A 24,129-nucleotide genomic window follows, 5' to 3' on the forward strand; every position below is an offset into this window, starting at 1 on the left:
AAAAAACTATATGTGGCCGGGAGCGGGCTGCCTAAAACAATAAAGATGTACTTACCTTCCGGTGCCCTCCGGAAGCTGCATTCAGCTTCCGGCCGGACCCGACAACCTTCCGGCCCCCATACACAATGCTGTGTATAGGGACGGATAGGCGTACCTGGCCACGGCCGTCCGGAAGCTGAATGCAGCGCTGCACCGGCGGCCATGTTTGTTTACATGGCGCCCGGACCGGAGCGACAGCAGCGCTGGATACCGGAGGGCACCGGAAGGTAAGTACATCTTTATTGTTTTAGGCAGCCCGCTCTCGGCCACATATAGTTTTTTTTTTCAAAACCCGGACAACCCCTTTAAGGTCACCACCCATTATCAACAATCCCTTCATCAAGGGCAATATATTATCCAATAAACGGACAGGAAGAGCACTTGGTTTTGGTTTAAGGCATAAATATTGAGAATGGTAAATTGATGACCATGTGTCTCTATTAGAGATGAGCGAACATACTCGTCCGAGCTTGATGCTCGATCGAGCATTAGTGTACTCGTAACTGCTCGTTGCTCGGACGAGTATTTCGCCCGCTCGAGAAAATGGCAGCTCCCGCCGTTTTGCTTTTTGGCGGCCAGAAACAGAGCCAATCACAAGCCAGGAGACTCTGCACTCCACCCAGCATGACGTGGTACCCTTACACGTAGATAGCAGTGGTTGGCTGGCCAGATCAGGTGACCCTGGGATAGACTAGCCGCTGCCCGCGCTGCTCGGATCATTCTCTGTCTGGATGCCGCTAGGGAGAGAGCTGCTGCTGGTCAGGGAAAGCGTTAGGGTGTTCTATTAGCTTACTATTAGGCAGGAGTGATTCTAAAAGAACCCAACAGCCCTTCTTAGGGCTACAATAACGTTATAATTTTTTTTTTTTTTTATTTGCAGCTAGTACCATATTGTGAGGAATTAGCAGGGGGACTTGCTACCGTTGTGTTTAGCTCTTAGTGACACACATATCCACCTCAAACACCAAAGTGGGAAAATTTATTAGGGGTTTGAGTAGAATTAGGCACAGTCTGCCAGTTTCTTTTTATTTTACGTTTATTGTTTTAATAACTCAGCGTCATCTCATCTGGCATAGTAGTGTGCTTTCATACTTGGCTAGAAAATAGCCATAGGAGAATACAAACGGCTTAATTACGCCTACAGTAGCGTTATATATATTTGTTTTCTGGTTGATCTGCTGGTGGCTGTAGTTGTTGCAGTGCATCTACTAGTAAATTGTGAGCAATTTGGAGTCAGACTTGCGACCACTGTGTTTTAGTGACGCACATATCCATCGCAAAGACCGAAGTGGGAAAATTTATTAGGGCCCGGGGTTGTATTTCAATTAGGCACAGTCTGCCATTTCCTTTTTTATTTTACGTTTATTTTTTTCATAACTCAGCGTCATCTCATCTGGCATAGTAGTGTGCTGTAATACTTGGCTAGAAAATAGCCATAGGAGAATACAAACGGCTTAATTACGCCTACAGTAGCGTTATATATATTTGATTTCTGGTTGATCTGCTGGTGGCTGTAGTTGTTGCAGTGCATCTACTAGTAAATTGTGAGCAATTTGGAGTCAGACTTGCGACCACTGTGTTTTAGTGACGCACATATCCATCGCAAAGACCGAAGTGGGAAAATTTATTAGGGCCCGGGGTTGTATTTCAATTAGGCACAGTCTGCCATTTCCTTTTTTATTTTACGTTTATTTTTTTCATAACTCAGCGTCATCTCATCTGGCATAGCAGTGTGCTTTCATACTTGGCTATAAAATAGCCATAGCAATAGGATAGCATCGTTTGGTTTTAAAAACTAAAAAACACAAAAAAAAAAAAAAAAAGTTAAAAAAAAAATTCAAGTTATAACTCTCATTTTCAAAATGTTTAACCCGAGGACTAGGGGTAGAGGACGAGGGCGGGGACGTGGGCGTCCAACTACTGCAGGGGTCAGAGGCCGTGGTCCTGGGCGGGGTGAGACACCACCTGCTTATGAGGGAGCAGGGGAACGCCGCAGAGCTACACTCCCTAGGTTCATGTCTGAAGTTACTGGGAATCGTGGTAGAGCACTGTTGAGGCCAGAACAGTGCGAACAGGTGATGTCGTGGATTGCCGACAATGCTTCGAGCAATTTGTCCACCAGTCAGTCTTCCACGCAGTCCACCCATGTCACCGAAATCGGCACTCCTCCAGCTCCTGCACCTCAGCCTCCTCCCCCCCAGTCTGCCCCCTCCCAGCAAAATTTGCCATTTGAACCGGCATACTCTGAGGAACTGTTTTCTGGACCATTCCCACAGTCACAAACCACTTGTCCGGTTGCTGATGAGCAATTTTCCGATGCCCAGGTTTTCCACCAGTCGCAGTCTGTGGGTGATGATGACCTTGTTGATGTACTGGAAGAAGTGTGTAAAGAGGTGTCCGACGATGAGGAGACACGGTTGTCAGACAGTGGGGAAGTTGTTGTCAGGGCAGGAAGTCCGAGGGGGGAGCAGACTGAGGGATCGGAGGATGATGAGGTGACAGACCCAAGCTGGGTTGAGAGGCCGGGTGAACACAGTGCTTCCGAGACGGAGGAGAGTCCTCGACCAGAACAGGTTGGAAGAGGCAGTGGTGGGGCCAGACGGAGAGGCAGGGCCAGAGCTGGTGCATCAGCGCCAAATGTGTCAACTAGTGAAGCTCCCGTGGCAAGGGCTCCTGCGGCGAGGGCTAGATTTTCAGAAGTCTGGAGGTTCTTTAAGGAAACACCGGATGACCGACGGACTGTGGTGTGCCACATTTGCCAAACCAGGATCAGCAGGGGTTCCACCACTACTAGCTTAACTACCACCAGTATGCGCAGGCATATGAATGCTAAACACCCCACTCAGTGGCAACAAGCGCGTTCACCTCCGGCCGTGCACACCACTGCTCCTTCCCCTGTGTCAGCTGATAGTCAGCCCCCTGCCCAGGACCCTGCCACAAAAACCCCATCGTCGCCTCCACGATCCTCCACAGCATCCACCAGCGTTCAGCTCTCCATACCCCAGACGCTGGAGCGGAAACGCAAATATAGTGCAACCCACCCACACGCCCAAGCCCTTAATGTGCACATCTCCAGATTGCTAAGCCTGGAGATGCTGCCCTATAGGCTAGTAGAGACCGAGGCCTTTCGCAGCCTCATGGCGGCGGCCGCCCCTCGGTATTCGGTCCCCAGCCGCCACTACTTTTCCCGATGTGCCGTCCCAGCCCTGCACCAGCACGTGTCAGACAACATAATCCGTGCCCTGACCAACGCCGTTTCTGACAAGGTCCACCTGACCACGGACACGTGGACGAGTGCTGCCGGGCAGGGCCACTATATATCTCTGACGGCACATTGGGTTAACTTGGTGGAGGCTGGGACCGAGTGTGACCCTGCGGCTGGTCATATACTGCCGACGCCGAGGATTGCGGGGCCTACCTCGGTCCAGGTGTTTGAGGCCTACTATGCCTCCTCCTCCTCCCACCCCTCCTCCACCTCCTCCTCCGAACGACCATCCGTGGGCATGGCGCCATCAGTCGGTAGCTCTAGGCACAGCAGCAGTGCCGTCGCTAAGCGACAGCAGGCGGTGCTCAAACTGCTGAGCCTAGGCGATAAAAGGCACACCGCCCAAGAACTATTACAGGGCATCACGGCGCAGACTGATCTGTGGCTGGCACCGCTGAACCTGAAGCCAGGCATGGTTGTGTGTGACAACGGCCGTAACCTGGTGGCGGCTCTGCAACTCGGCAGACTGACACATGTGCCATGCCTGGCCCATGTGTTAAATCTGATAGTTCAGCGTTTCCTCAAGACATACCCCAATCTGTCTGATTTGCTCACGAAGGTGCGCCGCATCTGTGCGCATTTCAGGAAGTCCAGCACAGATGCTGCCACTCTCAGGGCAGCGCAGCGCCGCCTCCAACTGCCCGCTCACCGACTGTTGTGCGACGTGCCCACGAGGTGGAATTCAACACTGACCATGTTATCCAGAGTTTACCAGCAGCGCCGAGCGATTGTAGACTGCCAGATGTCAACTTCCACCAGAACTGGTAGTCAGGTCAGTCAGCTTCCTCAAGTCTACAATGAGGAGTGGACGTGGATGTCTGATATCTGTCAGGTGCTGAGTAACTTTGAGGAGTCAACACAGATGGTCAGTGGCGATGCCGCCATCATCAGCCTCACCATCCCGCTGCTTGGCCTGTTGAAAAACTCTCTAGTCAGCATGAAGTCGGAAGCTTTGCGCTCCTCACAAGAGACGGGGGAAGAAGATTCCCTTGTTGATAGCCAAAGCACCCTTAGGTCTGTTTCTCAGCGCATATCGGAGGAGGTGGAGGTGGAGGAGGAAGAGGAGGAGAATGTTGGCGAGACACAAGAGGGGACCATTGTTGAGTCCTTCACTGTTGAGCGTGTATGGGCAGAAGAAGAGGAATTGGAGGAGTTGGAGGAGGAGGAAATGGACAGTCAGGCCAGTGAGGGGAGCGAATTCTTACGCGTTGGTACTCTGGCGCATATGGCAGATTTCATGCTAGGCTGCCTATCCCGTGACCCTCGCGCTCAAAGAATTTATTCCAGCACCGATTACTGGGTGTTCACTCTCCTGGACCCACGGTACAAGCAAAATCTTTCCACTCTCATCCCTGGAGAGGAAAGGAGTGTGAGAATGCATGAATACCAGCAGGCCCTGGTGCACAAGCTGAAACAGTATTTCCCTTCTGACAGCGCTAGCGGCAGAGTGCGTAGTGCTGCGGGACAAGTAGCGAGGGAGAGTAGGCGAGCAGGCAGCTTGTCCAGCACTGGCAAGGGTACGCTTTACAAGGCTTTTGCCAGCTTTATGTCACCCCAGCAAGACACTGTCACCTGTCCCCAGTCTCGGCAGAGTAGGGCTGATCTTTACAGAAAGATGGTGAGGGAGTACGTAGCTGACCATACCATCGTCCTAAATGATCACACAGCTCCCTACAACTACTGGGTTTCAAAGCTGGACATGTGGCACGAACTGGCGCTGTACGCCTTGGAGGTTCTTGCCTGCCCTGCCGCTAGCGTCTTGTCCGAGCGGGTTTTCAGTGCAGCTGGTGGCATCATCACCGATAAGCGTACACGCCTGTCGACTGACAGCGCTGACAGGCTGACGCTTATCAAGATGAATAAAGCATGGATTTCTCCTAATTTCCAATCTCCAGCAGGTGAAGGAAGCTCAACCTAAATAATTTATCCACTCCTCCTCCTCCTCCTCATTTTCCTCCTTCTCCTGCTCTTTGTACAGTAAAGCAGAGGAAACTGGCTATTTTTTGACAGGGCCCACTGGCTCTACCTATAGTACTTTATGCATTTAATTTTTCTGGAGGGCCACCGACCCGGTCCTCTGTTTTAAACAATTTTTTGGACTGCCACATACAGGCACTCAATCTATTCCATTTTTCTGGAGGGCCACCTACCTGCTCCTCTGGTTTGAAAACTTTTTTGGACTGCCACATACAGGCACTCAATCTATTCCATTTTTCTGGAGGGCCACCTACCTGCTCCTCTGGTTTGAAAACTTTTTTGGACTGCCACATACAGGCACTCAATCTATTCCATTTTTCTGGAGGGCCACCTACCTGCTCCTCTGGTTTGAAAACGTTTTTGGACTGCCACATACAGGCACTATCCAAATTGAATTGTCTCCATAGCAGCCTCCACACGTTGTCTCCATTGCTACCTCCAAAAGTCGTTTATATAGCTGCCTCCATACATCGTCCCTTTATCAAACGAGGTGTGTCAGGCCGAAATTTGGGTTGTTTTCATGGATTCCACATCAAAGTTGTTAACCTTGTCGCCACCCTGCTGTGTTATCCACAAAATACACTGGCAAACTTTTACCATTTACGGATATTATTTCAGCGCTTCTTACGCATCTGTTTACATTCCCCTCACCCGCCATATCCTAAACTTATAAGAACGCTACTACACTTGATCTTATACAAAAGGTTCTTAGAAGTGCTGTTTGGGGAGTAGCCTAGAGACAGGGGCTTGGATTGGCGAAAGCTCGCCTGGCAGCGGAGCGCCAGCTCCATGCGCATCATGCGCTACTTGCGCATCTGTTTACATTCCCCTCACCCGCCATATCCTAAACTTATAAGAACGCTACTACACTTGATCTTATACAAAAGGTTCTTAGAAGTGCTGTTTGGGGAGTAGCCTAGAGACAGGGGCTTGGATTGGCGAAAGCTCGCCTGGCAGCGGAGCGCCAGCTCCATGCGCATCATGCGCTTCTTGCGCATCTGTTTACATTCCCCTCACCCGCCATATCCCAAACTTATAAGAACGCTACTACACTTGATCTTATACAAAAGGTTCTTAGAAGTGCTGTTTGGGGAGTGGCCTAGAGACAGGGGCTTGGATTGGCGAAAGCTCGCCTGGCAGCGGAGCGCCAGCTCCATGCGCATCATGCGCTTCTTGCGCATCTGTTTACATTCCCCTCACCCGCCATATCCCAAACTTATAAGAACGCTACTACACTTGATCTTATACAAAAGGTTCTTAGAAGTGCTGTTTGGGGAGTAGCCTAGAGACAGGGGCTTGGATTGGCGAAAGCTCGCCTGGCAGCGGAGCGCCAGCTCCATGCGCATCATGCGCTTCTTGCGCATCTGTTTACATTCCCCTCACCCGCCATATCCCAAACTTATAAGAACGCTACTACACTTGATCTTATACAAAAGGTTCTTAGAAGTGCTGTTTGGGGAGTAGCCTAGAGACAGGGGCTTGGATTGGCGAAAGCTCGCCTGGCAGCGGAGCGCCAGCTCCATGTGCATCATGCGCTTCTTGCGCATCTGTTTACATTCCCTTCACCCGCCATATCCCAAACTTATAAGAACGCTACTACACTTAACTTGGTGCAGGCTGGGACCGAGTCTGACCCTGGGGCTGGTCATATACTGCCGACGCAGAGGATTGCGGGGCCTACCTCGGTCCAGGTCTAAAAAAGGCCTACTATACCTCTTCCTCCTCCCACCCCTCCTCCACCTCCTCCTCCTCCTCCGAATTACCATCCGTGGGCATGGCGCCATCAGTCGGTAGCTCTAGGCACAGCAGCAGTGCCGTCGCTAAGCGACAGCAGGCGGTGCTCAAACTGCTGAGCCTAGGCGATAAAAGGCACACCGCCCAAGAGCTATTACAGGGCATTCCACATCAAACTTGTTAACTTTGTCGCCACCCTGCTGTGTAATCCACAAAATATACTGGCAAACTTTTATCATTTACCGATATTATTTCAGCGCTTCTTGCGCATCTGTTTACATTCCCCTCACCCGCCATATCCCAAACTTATAAGAACGCTACTACACTTGATCTTATACAAAAGGTTCTTAGAAGTGCTGTTTGGGGAGTAGCCTAGAGACAGGGGCTTGGATTGGCGAAAGCTTGCCTGGCAGCGGAGCGCCAGCTCCATGCCAAGGTCCAACTAACATAGTTTTAACTGCAGCACCTTTAATCTACTACTAGTTCACTGCCTCCATACATGGTCCCCTTATCAAACGAGCTGTGTCAGGCAGAATTTTGGGTTGTTTTCATGGCTTCCATGTTAACTTTGTCGCCACCCTGCTGTGTAATCCACAAAATATACTGGCAAACTTTTATCATGTACCGATATTATTTGAGCGCTTCTTGCTCACCTCCTTTGGTTCCTCTCTGCCACCCATTGGTTTGAAGCCTGAGTCCATTTAGGGTATGTTGCCATGACACTCTCTAGCCTGCCGCTGCCGCTGCCTCTGCATGCCATCCCCTATAGTGTCAGGGTCAATTATTGGATGTTTTAGATGCTATCTAGCCTCATTCGGTCACTCTGTCATGGCCATGCTGTTGCCCATAATTTTGGCATAATGGTGCGATTAAGCAGCCTCAGAGGCATCCATGCATGCTGCCCCTGCTGTTTCCTGACCATTTCCGTGGTGTTTCCATCCTTTTCTGAGGTTCCCAGGTGTTTGGCCAAGCTTCCCTGTGCAGAGCCTTGGTCCCCTTGAAAAATGCTCGAGTCTCCCATTGACTTCAATGGGGCTCGTTACTCGAAACGAGCACTCGAGCATCGGGAAAAGTTCGTCTCGAATAACGAGTACCCGAGCATTTTAGTGCTCGCTCATCTCTAGTCTCTATATTTAAAAGTAGATATCTGTCCTGTTGGTCAACCACAGAGTCAACCAAGGTGTGAGGAAGATATTTGTGAAAGGACGTGTACTATGTGCCTGTGGAAATGAAGGAGTACCTGTGCCCATTTCGATGAGAGTTCAATCCATGGGAATTTAAAGTGACTGTAACAAGCAGCCGGTTGTGAACCCTTTGTGCTATCTAACTGGTTTGACATTGGGTCACACATTAAGGGCGTTATCCCTGGACCTATCGGTTATTCACCCTTTTACCCCTCTAAAGGCATCTGGACTTTGATGAAGAGAGATTACATCAACTCTTGTGGTGGTCCCAGTTTAGATAGCAGCTGGCCCAGGGCCACTGGTACGTGGTACCAAGGGGTCTGTCAGGCTTGCGGGTAGTGGATCCACTGGACCACTGCAGACGATGACTCAAGCCACTACCTGGGACCGGAGTCTAAGTGGTACCCGGTTTTCACCAGAGCCCGCCGCAAAGCGGGTTAGACAAGCTGCGGCGTGGTACCACCAGGTCGTTCCTCAGGCGTGACTTGTCTGCAGTGGCGGCTAAGGTTGAGGTACAAGAACGGCAATCAATCTCTTGGTCAAAGTCCAGGCACAGGGTCAGGGCAGGCGGCAGAGATGCAACGTCAGGGTTCAATCCGGGGTCAGGAACAGGAGGCCCAAGCAGAGGGGTACGGGAACACAGAACAGCAGCACGGAGGAACACTGGTACATGGAAACACGGAGGAGCTCAGGTAACACAGGAACACTGAGGGACACAGGAGACACAGGAACGCAGGATACACAGGAACGCAGGCTAATCGCAGTAAAGCTTTCTCTCAGGCTGTGAGGCACAAAGATCCGGCAAGAGATACAGGAAGAGGCAGGCTTAAGTAGTTTTAGTGAAAATGGCCAGCGCTAATTAGTGGCGCACTGGCCCTTTAAATTTGTCAAAGGTGGCGCGTGCGCCCTAGGAGGCGGGGACGCGCGCGCGCCGTGCTGCCGGAGTCGGCGTGGGAACAAGACGGGGTAAGTAAGAAGCCGGGTGAACGGGGCAGCCATGAACCGCGGCACGGGTGCCCCTGCGACCGTGACTGTATTTCCTTGCAGCCCAATTACAGCACCTGAAAGGCTGGGGTCAGAGGAACAGCCTGAAAAACTTTTGTCTTATCAAGGGGCGGCACGACCCCAATATATCTAATGGAAATTGGGGCCCTCCACACCGGATACCTACAATGTCCCTTCTGCTAAATGTCTGGAGCAAACAAAGTTTATTCCTTTATGACGTAATCCCAATCTAGTAAAAGTGCAAAGGTAGGAGGGAGGCAGCTGATGTTCACACAGTAGAATAGCTCTATAACAACTACCTGCTTAAGTCCTTAAAGCAACTACAAGCATAGTTTGACCTGCCACACCTGTAATTATTTGCTTCCACCTGATTCTTAACTACTTGGTGGACTCTGGAGACACACAAGGTTTTATTTCCATAGTCTAGAAGAGGCTGTTGAGTACTTATCACAAACAATTACTGTTACATGTTTTCTGAAAGGAGGATGTTTATATGTTTGCAAAATACAAAAACTTAAATAAAGATGACTTAATAAAAAAAAAAAAAGAAATATGTACTTTGTAAATTTGGGACCCATTCAATACTTACTTATCCTGCTGTAACAATATAAATGATTCAATTAAAGTGGATTATGTTTAGTCCATTTACATAAAGAGTTGGGATCCTCTCTCTGATTGCTTGGTGTGTCTTGAAAAGGTTGTTTCTTGATCATTTCCTGAAGGCAGAAAGGCATAAGTCATATTTCACATTAAAGGGTTCCTGCTTGTATTTAATTAAATTGTTACTAAAATAAAGATACTTATGAGATATTCAATATAATCCTGTAATTGCTCAAAGTAGATACAGAAGTTACAGAACAATGGTTGTGAGGTAGGGAAATCTACTATAAACATGTACTACCATATTTTCCGGTGTATAAGACAACTTTTTAACCCTGAAAATATTTTCAGAAGTTGGGGGTTATCTTATACGCCAGGAAATAAGGTGCCCCCTGCAGAAAACAGCCAACCGTAACACCGCAATCAGTGTTAGCGCGGGCGCTGCCATCCTGGCTTAGATAGTCCAGCCTGTGACATCATCGGGGAGTGATGATCTGCCACCATGACAGACTTTGCCAGTGGCACATTGTAATAAATGATCAATAAAATCTCCATATACTGCCATACTGTAGTATGTCAATATATGGTAGGATTAATCAGACAACCTAGGAAAGTACCCTAGGGGGTCTGAAAGATAGTAAAAATACATAAATTAACAGTAAAAAAAATAAACGTCCCAAAATTTCGGAACTTACAAAATATAATAACAGTTATTCCTGTCATTTAACCCTGTAACGAAAAATAGAGTCCGAGACGCCACTTTTTCGTCATTTTGCAGTATATGAAAAAGGCCACACAGTCCTCAAAATGGTAACAATGGAAATGTAATTTCATCTTGCAAATGATACCTCAAAAAGCTCTGTATACCGAAGTATCAAAAGGTTATCAACTACTGAAGATGGCGAAATAAAGCATTTTTTATAAAGAAGGTTTTAATTAATTAAAATTTCCATACTGAAATCTGATTTCTTTTTATCTTTACCATATGTGCGTTGGAATAGGGGTAGTCTTATACGGCAAATGTAGTTCTTGCTAGTGGCTTATGAGAATACCCAAAATCTATGTTATACTGGTCATTGATTCTAAGGATCAATATCAGAAGGATGTACATACCCATAAAGTCTCCTCTGTTCTTGTGCTTATGAATGAGTTTTCTAATTATATGCAGTAGTTCACCTGTTCAAAAAGTTAAGACCACAGATACAAGATGTATCTTATTAGCACAAAAGATATGAATATAATTTGCTTGTAATTTTTGTCACGAAACTACAAAGCTGTCACAGACAAAAACATTTTAAAAAATGTATACACAAAAAATGTGTGCAAAAATATGGGGTTCACTATACATGACAAAGGGTGTCCCCCCAAGAAACCAACCCCTAACACAATCAAATAACCTCACACACAAGGCCTGTTCTGACAGCCCTGCCCCTTTCATCATGTGGCCGCATCGGGGGAGATTTATCAGAAGTGTGAGAGCAGAATAAGAGCTCTGCTTTAATTTTCCCATAGCTGTTTATAAAACGAAAGCTGAGCTCTGATTGGTTTCCATGGGCAACAAGAACAGTTATATATCAGACACTTCTAAAAAAAATATCCCCCATAATGGTTTCAAAATGCAATTCAGGTTTAATGGAAATTTACTATCAAAAGACAGTCCAACAGTATGGAGCGTTTTACCAATTGTTTGTGCATAGGCAATTTCAGTCAACTCCATAGAGATTAATGGAGCAGAACAGTCATGCGCGGTCGTTTGCTCCATTAATCTGAGGGAGTGTCGGGGGTTCCGTCGCACTGAGACCCCCACTGATCAGCAAGTTAGGCCCTATCCTGTGCATAGGGCCTTACTTTAGTACTTTAGTTCGTGGGAAAACTCCTTTAAGTGGAGAAGAAAACACTTTGTGCTAAGATATGTTGCACTTGTGCTACTGATTCATGCAAATACTTTAACCCCTTCTCAACACAGGACATAATAGCACTGCACAGGCCAAGTTAACTTGCCCACTCGTGGTGTACTATTACATCCTGCTACTGGCAATGGCTCCCAAGCACAGCCAATGTCATAAGCTGGAGGTGTTAGCTGTCAGTTATCATGATCGGACACACAATCATGATAACACACGGAGATATGATTCACCTAATTATTCATTGATCTACTCATTCATTATCCATTCATTCAGGCACTTATTTATTTATTCTTTTCAGTTATTTATGTATCTATCTACTCATTCATTTATTTATTTATGTATTCATTTATTTATGTATGTTACCATCAACTATCTTGATTGGATCCTAATTGATCTGTTTTGACCCCATTTTTTCTATTATTATTTCATTATTTATTTTATTATATTACTATTGCACTGCATTGATTTGGCACTTGGAATTTGATCCTGCTTACTTATTATCATTACCATCATTTTCTCATCGAAACTGACACACAACTAATTAATTAATTTCTAATTTTTAACTTAACTAATTTTTTAATTTATTTAACTATTTATTGATATATCTTCTATAAGTGTCTTCTTTCATTTTATTTTTATTTTTTTTAATTTCTTTGTGTCTTTATTTTATTTTACTATGCCTATAGATTCTGACCTGATGAAGACACCGATACGGTGTTGAAACGCGTTGTCAAATAATAAATAACTCATAACATTTTACCTTAGATGTAGCGCGTCAAATCTATTCCACCCCACATTCTTCCCTTCGCTTGCATTCTCTTTCTGGGGCCTGACGCTGCAACTCCCTTTTTTACCTTGCAATCCCCTCAGCTTTCCTATTGTGCACAAAACACTAGGCGCCTGGCTCAAATGCAAATCCGCTAACTTTTTTCCAAACTTAAATCTGCTTGTAACACCCACAATTGCGGGGGGTTTTAACCCCTTAGATGTCGCTGTCAAGCATGATCACAGTCAGGGATGGACTGGCCATTGTACCCACCGGGAACTCTCCTGGCGGGCCGGTTGGTCTCAGGCCGGTTGCGGCTGGTCTCCCCTTCCCCAGGCTTTCTACAACTGTACAACCATACTATTAATTAACAAACAGATGCAGCGCAGCAAAGCTGCATCTGCAGGCTACACTCCACTACACAGGTCGCACAATTGATGTCATTGCGCAACCTGTGTGGCGTTGAGTGACGGCGCACAGTAAGTGCAGTGCTGTGGACCGCGGGCCGGGCGCCGACTCTACGTGGGAGCCGCAGGAGACAGGAACAGCATGGAGACTGGGGCTGCAGATACCGGAGCCATCGAGAAGGGAGACGGAAACAGCATGGAGACCGGGGCCGCAGAGTCCGGAGCCATAAAGATGGGAGACGGGAGCTGCAGATAGGGCAACAGCAGAGACTGGAGCAGCATGGAGACCGGGGTCACGGAGAGCGGAGCCACCGAGATGGGAACAGCAGGGTGAAGTATTTCATAATATAAATTATTGTGCAGCTAATCTGTTTATATGAAAGAGCTGCATAAGGGTTTGTTTTCTGCGTAACAAATTGCACTTCATAGCATTGGTATTTACTACTGAGCTTTCACAACTTTCATTGTGCGCCCCAAAAGACATGTCAAATTTATTCTTTGGGTCAGTACGGAGATATTACATTTTTATAAAGTTTATTGTGTATTACACATTTAAAACACTTAAAACCTTCTGTACAAAAAAAACTGTATGGAACTTTTTTATTGTGAATTTTTGCGGGATGAGATGATGTATTCTTTGCTACCATTTTGGGGAGTGTACGACCTTTAGATCACTTGTTGGCGAAAAAGTGCCATCTTAATCATTTTGCACTAGTGGTTTCAATGCCGAGAATTACCGTCATTATATTTTGATAGAACAGACATTTTAACTTCGGGGGAACCTTACATGTTTATGATTTGTACTGTTTATTTTTATATCAGTTCTAAATGTGTTATTGTAGCATTATTCATGTACAAAGTAGATTTGCATTTTATATGTATGGAGCTTCTAGATCAGTGATGGCGAACCTTTTAGCGGCCGAGTGCCCAAACTACAACCCCCCTTATTTATAGCGAGGTGCCAACCAAAAATTAAAGCAGTAACTTATTGCTCCCTGTTCAACAACATTCAACCATATTGGCCTCCTGAGGACAGCAACACAGTCGAAAGATGGAAATTTTTCTTCATTTTAGCTTCTTTCCAGTGACCCTCTGTACACAAAGAATCATGGGGCCAGCAGGAGGTCCTCCAAAGATCATTCAGCCCTGTCTACGCATTCTCCCTCTTCCTACAGTCTAAAGTAGTAAGTATCAAAATATGACTGAAAGCAGCATCTTTTAAGTTGCTTGGAACTGCAGGAAGATTCTTTGAGTCATGTCTGGTGTGCTGGGGTGTTGGCCAGGGTGCCAACAGAAAGGGCTCTGAGTGCCGCCTCTGGCACCCGTGCCATAGGTTAGCCAACCACTGTTCTAGGTATTTAAAGCATTTGCTGATCTACAGGTCACATTCTTTGCACATTAGACTCACTTAAGATGTTCTTGTTTTGCATTAAGGAGATCTACCAACAATTTGTCTGTGCCAACTCCACCTACATTGTCTGACCACACCTACTTGTTATGACTCCACCCATAGAATGTGGCCTCTTTTACAATTTTTTCCAGGCCCACTTTAAATTCCCAGTCCGCCCCTGACCACAGTGCATATTTCAGTTTGTGAGCTGAATATGAACTTGAACAAGCAATCAGAGGAAGAACCTGTGGAAAAAAGAAGAGTTTTAAAACAGAAAATGAAGTTTTTTAAAAAATAAACATAATTAAATAAAATGAAAGTCCCGTAAACAGCACCGTTTTCCATAAATATCTAATAAAGTACAAAAAACCCCCCAGAATTACAATAAAACCCTCCACATATTTGCTATCATAGTGTCCGTAACAATCTGTATGATAAATCTGAAACATTACTGGACCCACTTGGTTCATTTTTCATCATATCCCTTCACAAAAATGTTCTAAAAGGTGCTCTGTCTAGATCTGTCAACAGAAAAATACTAAAGTTATCGCTGAAAACATGGCAATACTAAAACAAAGATTTTTTCTATATTAGTTTTTTTTAGTAAAATTGTAAAAATATACAATATGTATACATATACTGTAAATAATATTTTTATGTAGCTATGTAAATGAGTTAGCACCATAATTGTAGTGATCATTAAAATAAAGATAAAGGGGCTCATTTGCTAATAGTCATGCTGCACACTTTTGTCGGACAGTGCACCTTTTTCGGGGCTAAAATTGCTTCCACGGGCATTTAATAAGTGTGTGCTATGGATAGTGGCGCAAGTGACCCTTTTTGTGGCCCAGCTGTGCTGGCTTCCATGCGACACACATTAGGGGGCGTGCTGTTGGACGGTCCAACTGATGTCGAACTGAGCGCAGGCGCATTTCAGGCACACGATCTTAGTGAATAGCCGCACCCTGCTTTATAGATGGACAATGGGCTTTAAGTGAACCAGCTAAGTAAATGTGCCCCAACATATTAATGGTACAGTGAAAGGCCCCCCCAAAAAATGCAGAACAGTCCGAAATTGATAATTTTTTAATACCAAAATGATTAAATATCACACTGGCAATAGCCAAGTTGTTAAGTGAGGACCTTTCATCCCCTCAGTTATATGGAGATGAATATACCATTCTGAAAGGACTGTTACACAGATTTAGGGGCATTTCCTTTCAAGCCCCCACAATTGTGGAGATATCAGTCCCAGTTTCTGACCATTATAATCTGTGTTTGGTCAGGGAAGAGGAGGAGCTGGGGCTGGAGGTGTGTGTAATGCTAATCTTCTCTCATACTCTCCGAGCAGTGGCAGGCAATGTCATAGAAGCTACTATGGGTTGCTAATGAAGAAGAAATGGAGAATCCAGAGCGTGCCTCGTGTGCCGGCCCCTCTGGTTGGTTTGCAAGAGATATCTCAGATGCGGCAATACTTTATGATATATGTGTCGACATATCATAATGTTTTGCTTCTTCTCAGATATCTGTTGCAAACCAACCAGAGGAGCGCTCTGGATTCCCTATTTCTTCTACTTAGCAACCTGTAACTGATCGGACACCCATAGAAGGATCTGAAGAGAAGAGCAGACCCAAGCCGGCAATAACCCCCCACTGAGCATAACTACCCCAGGTGAGCGTACACGCTTATGATAATACTCAAAAAAAAAAAATGCACAGTGTAACCCTATGAGTGCCCTCCCTTTCCTCTTTTTTCTATAGTCAAACAGAGAAGCTACTATGAATAGTAGTCAGATGTAATTTTTTCTATGTTTATCTAAAGGCCGTGTTCACAAAGATTATGCTAATATTCTGTTAAAATTGCGTTTACCATGAGTTAACATAATCACAATGTTATGAAATTGCACTCACATTGCATGTACATTCGGTTTACATCAGAAACTAGTTGAAAGCAAATGTGATGTTACCACAGACGCAATACAAAAGCAAATTTTATAACATGATGCAAACATATATGAATGCAGATGCAATATAAACTCAAACGCAATGTTACCACAAGAGTGAGGTAAACATAAAACTGGAGCAGGCTGGAGTACAGGAGGAGGAGGCAGAATGATGCTAGAAGAGGCTGGGGAACAGGAGGAGGATGCTAGAGGAGACTGGTGATGCTAGAGAAGGCTGGGGAACAGGAGGAGGCTGGGGAAAAGGAGGATGCTAGATGAGGCTGGGGGACAGGAGGAGGAGGCTGTAGGACAGGAGGAGGAGGCTGTAGGACAGGAGGAGGAGGCGGCTGGAGGACAGGAGGAGGAGGCTGGAGGACAGGAGGAGAAGGCTGGAGGACAGGAGGAGGAGGCTGGGGGACAGTAGGAGGCTGAAGGAGGAGGAGGCTGGGGAACACGTGGAGGAGGCTGGAGGACAGGAGGAGGGGGATACTGGAGCTGGCTGGAGGACTGGAGGAGGCTGGAGCAGGCTTTGGAACAGAAGAAGGATGCTGGAGCAGGCTGGCGGACAGGAGGAGGAGGCTGGAGCAGGCTGGGGGACAGGAGGATGCTAGAGGCGGCTGGGGGACAGGAGGAGGCTGGGCTACAGGAGGAGGATAGAGGACAGGAGCCACAGAAGGGGGGTGGCGGACAGGAGCTTCAGGAGGAGGATGGAGGACAGGGACCACACCATGTGAGGAGGGGTGGGGGTAGGAGTACAGATAGTATTATGTGTAAGTTTGAGGAGATAAATAAAAGCGGAAAACCAAATGTAAAGGGAGGATAAAATTAAAGAGAGGTTTTATATGTTGCAGAGTTGCATAACGGGATATTATATTGGTCCATGGGAAGGGGGGGCCAAATTTGGAGACCATCAAGTTCGATATTATACTATGCTTGTGGGTGGGACAATGGGCGTGGTTTAGAAAAGGGGGAGGGGAGTTATGTCCCTCTTTATCTTGCCCAAAAGTTGGGAGGTATGGAATTAATACATAGAACATTTATATACTGTAAGAGGTTGTAACATGGGTGTCACAGTCTATGGGTCACTTGGTATAGTCCCTTGGATCACCGCGGGGGGTAAAGATGCTAGCCGCAACCCGGGAGCGGAGTATAAGTGGCCTCGTGGTCTTCGCCAGAGCCCGCAGCAAAGCGGGATGGTCTTGCTGCGGTGGGGAGTCACCAGGTCGCTCCACGGGTGCAACTAGAGACTATTAGTGGCAGCCAAGGTAGGGACACAGGGAAGGCAGGACCACAGGAAGACAAGACTTCGGGAAGGCAGGACCTCGGGAAGGCAGGACCTCGGGAAGGACGGCTGGCAGGACCTCGGAAGGATGGCTGGCAAGACCTCGGAAAGGAGTAGGAGGAAGTTGGTATGTGCGCGCTGCCCCTATGACTATAATGGAAAGGTGGACTCCAAGGTATGTAAAAACCAACAAATACATAGATATACCATTTGTAAAAGATGCATATATATGCACGTTGTTATCCAGAAATTCAGAAAAACAATAAAAATACATATATGTTTATGTGGTTATACAAGGATTTCAATAAGAAGGACATAAAAGGATGGCGTTGTATACAATAAACAAAATAATAAAAATATGTACAAATATATAAATATATGAGCCTTATTAAAAATATTTATATAAGAATAGTGAGGAAAAAAGGCAAGGATGAAGGAGTCAGCAGTAGAAGTAGCAGCTTACCTGGATGCAATGTTTGAATGATATCAGCAGGAGGGGTTAGTATAGCAGGTAGATGGAGTGGTGCTGTGAACCGGAATGTCATAAGGGGAGGATATACACTCACCGGCCACTTTATTAGGTACACCTGTCCAACTGCTCGTTAAAACATATAATTTCTAATCAGCCAATCACATGGTGGCAACTCAGTGCATTTAGGCATGTAGACATGGTCAAGACAATCTCCTGCAGTTCAAACCGAGCATCAGTATGGGGAAGAAAGGTGATTTGAGTGCCTTTGAACGTGGCATGGTTGTTGGTGCCAGAATGGCTGGTCTGAGTATTTCAGAAACTGCTGATCTACTGGGATTTTCACGCACAACCATCTCTAGGGTTTACAGAGAATGGTCCGAAAAAGAAAAAACATCAAGTGAGTGGCAGTTCTGTGGGCGGAAATGCCTTGTTGATGCCAGAGGTCAGAGGAGAATGGGCAGACTGGTTCGAGCTGAAGTGACTCAAATCGCCACCCGTTACAACCAAGGTAGGCAGAAGAGCATCTCTGAACACACAGTACGTCGAACTTTGAGGCAGATGGGCTACAGCAGCAGAAGACCACACCGGGTGCCACTCCTTTCAGCTAAGAACAGGAAACTGAGGCTACAATTTGCACAAGCTCATCGAAATTGGACAGTAGAAGATTGGAAAAACGTTGCCTGGTCTGATGAGTCTCGATTTCTGCTGCGACATTCGGATGGTAGGGTCAGAATTTGGCGTCAACAACATGAAAGCATGGATCCATCCTGCCTTGTATCAACGGTTCAGGCTGGTGGTGGTGGTGTCATGGTGTGGGGAATATTTTCTTGGCACTCTTTGGGCCCCTTGGTACCAATTGAGCATCGTTGCAACGCCACAGCCTACCTGAGTATTGTTGCTGACCATGTCCATCCCTTTATGACCACAATGTACCCAACATCTGATGGCTACTTTGAGCAGGATAATGCGCCATGTCATAAAGCTGGAATCATCTCAGACTGAACATTTGAACATGACAATGAGTTCACTGTACTCAAATGGCCTCCACAGTCACCAGATCTCAATCCAATAGAGCATTCTTGGGATGTGGTGGAACGGGAGATTCGCATCATGGATGTGCAGCCGACAAATCTGCGGCAACTGTGTGATGCCATCATGTCAATATGGACCAAAATCTCTGAGGAATGCTTCCAGCACCTTGTTGAATCTATGCCACGAAGAATTGAGGCAGTTCTGAAGGCAAAAGGGGGTCCAACCCGTTACTAGCATGGTGTACCTAATAAAGTGGCCGGTGAGTGTATATAGTGCACACAGATTATGCAGCGTTGCACAGAGCTTGCCAAATCAATCCCTGTCCCCATGGAGCTCACAATCTAATTAATCTACCCATATGTTTTGGAGTGTGGGAGGAAACTGGAGGACCCGGAGGAAACCCATGCAAACAAGGAGAGGACATACAAATTCTTTACAGATGTTGACCTGGGTGGGACTTGAACCCTGGCAGTTGCGTTTATGTTGTATTTACATTGCAGTTACGTTTAAGTGGCACTTGTACACTTACGTTTACATGGTGTTTGCATTCACTTTGTGTTTGTGTGGCGTTTGCATCATATTTATGTTGTTTTATGTGGCGTTTGCATAGTTTTCATTGCATTGACGCTTACATGACATTTCCTTTGCATTGGTGTGGTGTTTGCGTTCGTCAGGTTTACACTTGTGCTTACTCACGTGGTGTTTCTGATACACTTGCCTGGCGTTTGTGTCAAGCTTACGTAGAATTTGCATTAGGCTTACACTTATGTGTAAGAATAATGATAATCAGAATAATGTTTCTGCTTATTATGATGTTTACGCATATGTGGCTGTTTGCATTTGTATTGCGCTTATGTTCATCTGGCATTTGTATTTATGTCTCGTTTGCATTGCATTTATGTTGCATTTCTGTTGCATTTATTTTTATGTGGAATTTGTGCCACATTTATGTTGCATTAACGTCTGCATGGTGTTTGCATTTACATGGCATTTAAATTGGGGCAAATTTATTAAGTTTGCACCTAAGTCTGCCAGAAAACTGCCGCAAGACCCTTAGTAAATGTGCCCCATTGTGTGTGGAGGATGCTGGTCCTTTAAATTCTTGAAGAGTCGGCACGCGTGTGCACCCTAGCAGCGGGAGCGTGTGCAAGTCGGAGGAGGCGTATCGCGGGGTCACCCGTGACACTAGGCGATTGGAAAAGTTGCAAATTTAGGCGCGGTATACATATGTGTCATAAAAAGTTGTAAACACAATAGAAAAAAAAGAGAAAATCTTATGATAAATTACCCCCATAGTGTTGTTAGTAGTAAAAAGACGTGTAAATAATAATTTTAATCCCCTAGATGAGTAAATTATTATCTCTTTCCATTAGTCAATGGCTTTGTGACATAGTTTATTCTTATCTGTGTTTTTAGTTTATTTATGGTTGTTTAATCACATGTATATATCTATATAGTGTGCCTGTGACCTTTAGAATAAAATTGCTTTATAAGTGAGAATATAGCAAGGTCAAAGTCACATAATCGTGAATAGACAATACATTAACTCTAATAAACCTTTGTTTCAACTCAACCATAAAATACAAATGTCACAGTGTCCCTTACTTTTAAATTAAATCTACTAGCAGAATAAGGTAATATAAAGCACCATCACTTACAAGTTCCTGTGGCCACCATCTGTATCTGCTGAGTCTGCATCTGCACTTAAATTTTATTTTTATGGCCTTGTTTTCTTTAAAACATGCCAATGAGCCTGAGTGGCTTAGGGGAGGGGCTCCATCCCCCAGCAGCCTTTCCTGTCCGCTTCCCTGCTATTCAGCAAGCGATGTCCCCTGTTTCTCTTTAATTCTCGCTTACATAGGATCTTGTCCCCGACAATGAAGATCTGAATGGGCATGATGGGTAATGGGAGGGAGCCTGCTAATGTCACTTGCAAAAAAGCAGGGCAGGAAAAGGAAGGGCAGACAGGGCTGCAGGGGATTGCATTAGTGTGAGACAGAGCCTAGAGTGGCTCTATTGATGTGTGGCACCGATCCGTGTCGTACACAGGGAAAAGATAGACCATGCTATATTTTTCCCTGTGTGTGCGGCCGTGTTTTCTATGGAGGGGGAGGGGTCAACTCCTCCTCTCCAGTGCACCCTAAATATGAATGTACCCTAAGAGCATTTGCAGACTGATGATTATCACAGCAAAGAAAGTGACTCTGCTGTATATTACCTGATTATGCTTTAGCTATTCTTTTAACTGAACTGCTAAGCCATTTAAAGTGCAAAATTGTATACATAGATTTTGTGTTTTGTTTGTTTTTATCTATTCTCCTTTTTATATTTATATACTTGTCTGTATGGTTCATTAAAGAAAAAGTATCAAAACTTTAAAGACATCACTGTGTCTGGTCCAGTCTATTGTTGCCCATGGCCAGGGGACTGTTCTAAAGCATACCACCAAATTGCTGCTAGAAAAGCTTCTCATATTCAGAAAATAGAAGAAAATATTCTAAAATCAAATTAGAGAAAAGTCATATATTTTGGTATCTGCTTTTTGTAAGCAGTCAAGAAAAATCTTCATGCATTCGCATGAACAAATTTGTGTAAAAAACTTTTGGAGCTATAATATTATGATAATAACCTTGTCAGTACACAACAGGCTTGAATAATATAGATTATCCATAAATATATGCACTAGGGAGGGTAGGATCTTTTTTTTTTTTTTTTTTTTACAGAAAGGATCGTAGTTGGATTAATACAGGGCTGTTTATACGGGTGAGCATTTTTTTTTATTAAGGCTTATGCAAATAAAGGAGGTTTTAACACCTCCAAACCCTGACATCACAAACTTGAAAGTATAAATGGATTGTCAGTCTACCAATGCGCCAGAACTTACAGTCATAAGGTACGTCTTTTTTATTCCTCATTAACTATGAAGTTCAGAATAACTACCGGTACATTCTTTCTTTTATCTGTGGATTCTTTACTTTATAAAGTTATAGCTTAATCTCATTCATTGGACATAAAGTAGCCCTTCTGGCAGAATGTTCAGTAGTCAAAGAAAGATTGAAAAATTAAAGATTAGTCTATAATAGCTTTAGATTTGTTTCTACTGATTATACTTATTGAGGGTTTCATCCTGTGCTTTAAACCCGGGAATATGCTACGTGTCAAGTAAAAAGAATTCATTACAAATACTTTATCACTGTGTTACATTGCTATATTACAATAACAGTATACACTATATAGTGTTTATTTAAATATGCCCTAAATAAGGAAGTGTTTTTACTTGTCTTTACAAATTTTGGACACTAGTGATTTCACCCTGTTTTTTCCCCTGATAAAGAGTCATTTTGAAGCGTGTGACAAAATAATGTTTTATAAATATCTTGAGTTTTTTGTGTACTATTAAAAAATTACGTTAGTGGCATATGTCTTTCCCCTATTTCACTTCCATACCTGTTGTATTTTTTTTAACTTACAGAGCCATATAAGGACTTTTTTTTATCTTTGGTAAATATTGGACTTCCTTTTGGCACATTTAATGGGTTACATTTACTAAGAATGTAGGAAACTCCACTAAAAGTGCTCTGCCTGTGTATAAAACCGGGTGTGCCCGATTCATTAAGATTAACTACTTAATGACGCAGCCTGTTTGTAAGTTAATGCTCCGACCTTTTTTTTAAACAGTGTCTCTTTCTGTGATAATAACTTTTCAACGCTTTAAGATATCCTTGTGATTTTGAGATTGTTTTCTCTAGAGACATTGTAGTTTATGTTAGTATTATCATTTCGGTGATCAGTTTCTTGGGGGGCAAAAATTCAATAATGTAGGAAAAATTTTAAAAACATTTTTCAAAGTTTTAAATGGTCTACTTTTAGACAAAAAATCATACCAGAATTTTTTTTGTAGAAACCTTTTGGCATTGGTCTTTTTATTTCCATAATTTGTTTTACATTTCCATTTTTTTTACGGATCTGAGAAGGTTTCAAGTTTTAGTAGCAACTTCTCAGATTTTCAAGAGATTTGAAAAGTGCTAAATTTTTGGTTACCAATTCAGTTTGGAAGTGCCATATAAAGGCTTATGTACTATATACCCCCACAAGTAACACCATTTTATGAACCTAACATCTCAAACTATTCAAATCCGCATGTTGACCCTTTAAATCTTTCTCTGGAAGCAAACAAAGATGGATTGGAAATTTTGAAATTTAAATTTTTGAATAAGATTATTCTTATTGAGCCCTAAACTGAACACATTCAGAAGGAATTTTAGGTAAATATACATCCCAAAATTTTTGCCCTGCAGCAACAGCAGACATGTTGATGTCAACTGCAGAACAGAGTTCGTACCATTGGGTTTTTGGAAGGCCAATTTGGCTGCAAATGTTTTGTGGTGCCACTGTGTATTGAAGAGCCCCTAAAGTACCAGTACAATAGAAACCCCCAAAGATGTCACCATTTTGGAAACTACACCCCTCAAAGATTTTATCTGGCATGGCAGGGCTGAGAAGGGAAGGAGTGAAGAGGAGATTGTTTTCTTGTCACACTTTGTACTTCAAATTAGTGGATATATTTGGATGCTATCTTTGCGTTTCATTATGAAAGAAATAGAAATTTGTCAAAAATTTAGCTCCACAAAGTTTAATACCCAATTTCTCCTGAATATGCCGATACCCCATATGTTTGGTAAATTACTGTATGGGCACACGGCTGGGCATAAAATGGAAACAGTGGTATTCAGAGCAGATTTGCTGTGTCACATTTTACATTTTTAACATTCTTGGGATGTTACGGACTTGGTGATACCCAATATGTATTGTTTTGTGGTGATTGTCACTTTTTTAATGTAAAATTAGATTTTTATGTGTGATGGGCCATTAGGGGATCTTTATTCATTTATCTTCTTTTTTAGTTTCACTTTGTCCCAGGGTGGGACATGAACAAGCGATCATTTGATCACTTGCTCATTGTAATATACTGAAATACTAATTATTGGGCTGACAGGCACTGTGTTAGATCATGCTGAAAGCACAATCTAACAGGCACTTACTGCCGGCAGTCCTGGGTACCTTCATAGCACCCCAGGGCTGCCATGGAAGCAATCGGCACCCCTGCGTTAATGATATAAAAAGGA

At 44.4% G+C, this 24,129-nt stretch overlaps 1 long non-coding RNA gene across 1 annotated transcript; it reads right to left on the minus strand.

The window, feature by feature from the left end:
- Positions 1-9,799: 9,799 nt before the first annotated feature.
- Positions 9,800-20,874, minus strand: LOC140104943 (uncharacterized). The gene is made up of 3 exons (XR_011850459.1): positions 20,662-20,874; positions 14,293-14,519; positions 9,800-9,920 (listed from the first exon to the last, which is right to left on the minus strand). It is a non-coding gene; the product is annotated as an uncharacterized lncRNA (long non-coding RNA).
- Positions 20,875-24,129: the final 3,255 nt, after the last annotated feature.

The sequence above is a fragment of the Engystomops pustulosus genome, chromosome 10 (genome assembly GCF_040894005.1).
Source record: "Engystomops pustulosus chromosome 10, aEngPut4.maternal, whole genome shotgun sequence".
Lineage (NCBI taxonomy): Eukaryota > Metazoa > Chordata > Amphibia > Anura > Leptodactylidae > Engystomops > Engystomops pustulosus.